The sequence below is a fragment of the Nipponia nippon genome, unplaced genomic scaffold (genome assembly GCF_047370975.1).
Source record: "Nipponia nippon isolate SJK-2023a ecotype South Korea unplaced genomic scaffold, ASM4737097v1 scaffold_56, whole genome shotgun sequence".
Lineage (NCBI taxonomy): Eukaryota > Metazoa > Chordata > Aves > Pelecaniformes > Threskiornithidae > Nipponia > Nipponia nippon.
This window is the reverse complement of record NW_028262376.1, coordinates 445,539-447,856: the sequence shown is the minus strand read 5'-3', so window position 1 is coordinate 447,856 and position 2,318 is coordinate 445,539. Positions and strand designations below refer to the sequence as shown.

Sequence of the window (2,318 nt, the reverse complement as noted above, 5' to 3'; positions counted from 1 at the left end):
AGTTTAATAGGTAAAGCAAAAGCCGCACGCAGAAGCAGAGCAAAGCAAGGAATTCATTGACTCCTTCCCATCGGCAAGCAGGTGTTCAGCCATTCCCAGGAAAGCAGGGCTCCGTCACGTGTAATGGATACTTGGGAAGACAAATGCCATCACGCCGAACATCCCCCCCCTTCCTTCTTCTTATATACTGAGCATGATGTCATGGGGTATGGAACAGCCCTTTGGCCAGTCTGGGTCAGCTGTCCTGGCTGTGCCCCCTCCCAGCTTCTTACGCATCTGGCAGAGCATGGGAAGCTGAAAAGCCCTTGACCAGTGTGAGCACTACTTAGCAACGACTTAGCACTACTTAGCAGGAACCAAAACATCAGTGTGTTCTCAACATTGTTCTCACCCTAAACCCAAAACACAGCACTATACCAGCTTTTAAGAAGAAAATTAACTCTATCCCAGCTGAAACCAGGACAACATCACTTGTGCCCTGTCCCCCTTCTGTTCCTCCTACTTGACACAGCCTCCCCCAGGTCCTGGAACCTAACCAGCCCTATCCGCACCCCATGTAGGGTTTCATAGACACCCCTGACCCAGGGTCTGCCAGGGTCTGGACAAGGAGAGAGGTCGAGCAGGGCTGGCCATTCCCCCAGGGCAGGCCCTGAGTCCATCAGGAGGAGGCAAAAATGGCCATGCAGAAAAACTCAGCCATAAACCTGTGAAGAGTGGCCAAATAGGGAGGCCACCAGTGAAAGCTCCCTCCAGTCCCATGCCCTAACACATTACCCTGAGCCCTACTGCCCTCAGCCCATGGAGAACACCAGAACAGCAGCACGGCCTTGTGGGGGCAATCCCTTCAGCCTGTTCCAGACCTCAGCTTTGGAAAAAGAGCCCAACCTCCAGACACCGGCACTGACGAAACCCCCATTTATTACAGAGATGTGACATGGGAGGCCACTGTACCATTGACCCAGGCACATGTGCAAAGACCTTTGGGTCAGACAGACTGGGTTCATGCCTCTGGAGAAGTGGACTGTATGCAGACATTCCTGGAGAAACAGAATTATCACAGATAAAATATCCAAAGCACAGGAGATTCCCCAGATACATTGGAAATCACTGGTGAAGAGACATGGGCAGCTTATTGCTGCTGAACGACTATCGATTGAATGAGCTTCTTCAGTGCCTCCTTGAGCTCCTGGTTCCTCATGCTGTAGATGAGGGGGTTCACTGCTGGAGGCACCACCGAGTACAGAACTGCCACCACCAGATTCAGGGATGGAGAGGAGATGGAGAGGGGCTTCAGGTAAGCAAACATGGCAGTGCTGACAAACAGGGAGACCACGGCCAGGTGAGGGAGGCACGTGGAAAAGGCTTTGTGGCGTCCCTGCTCGGAGGGGATCCTCAGCACGGCCCTGAAGATCTGCACATAGGACAGCACAATGAAAACAAAGCACACAAAGCCCACAAAGACGCTAACAACAAGAAGACCAGCCTCCCTGAGGTAGGAGTGTGAGCAGGAGAGCTTGAGGATCTGGGGGATTTCACAGAAGAACTGGCCCACAGCATTGCCTTGGCAGAGCGGGAGTGAAAATTTATTGGCAGTGTGCAAGAGAGCATTGAGAAACCCACTGCCCCAGGCAGCTGCTGCCATGTGGACACAAGCTCTGCTGCCCAGGAGGGTCCCATAGTGCAGGGGTTTGCAGATAGCAACGTAGCGGTCATAGGCCATGATGGTGAGAAGACAGTACTCTGCTACTACCAAGAAGGCAAAGAGAAAGAGCTGGACAGCACATCCTGCATAGGAGATGTCCCTGGTGTCCCAGAGGGAATGGGCCATGGATCTGGGGACAGTGGTGGAGATGGAGCCCAGGTCAAGAACAGAGAGGTTGAATAGGAAGAAGTACATGGGGGTGTGGAAGCGGTGGTCGCAGGCTATGGCAGTGATGATGAGTCCATTGCCCAGGAGGGCAGCCAGGTAGATGCCCAGGAAGAGCCAGAAGTGCAAGACCTGCAGCTCTCGTGTGTCTGTGAATTGCAGGAGGAAGAACTGGGTGATGGAGCTTGTGTTGGATGGTTGCTGCCTCTGGGCATGGGGTCCTGTTCCTACGGGAAGGGTTAATGATGAGGAAATGTCTCTGAGCAAAATCAAAGCTTTCTTTTAGACCCTCACTCTGACACACTCTGCCCCATCCCCCACCCCCCCACTTACTCCTTTTCCAGGAGACCTTCCTTCAGCTCAGTGGCTGCAGCTCTGGCTGAGTGTGCTGTGAGGAGCAGGGCCTCTGCCTGCTGGCTGCTGAGGAGTCAGCCCTGCTCTGCAGCAGTGG

General features: G+C 53.6%; 1 pseudogene; it reads right to left on the bottom strand.

The window, feature by feature from the left end:
* Positions 1-1,104: 1,104 nt before the first annotated feature.
* LOC148051726 (olfactory receptor 14C36-like) lies at positions 1,105-1,897 on the bottom strand (annotated as a pseudogene).
* Between the last annotated feature and the right edge of the window lie 421 nt (positions 1,898-2,318).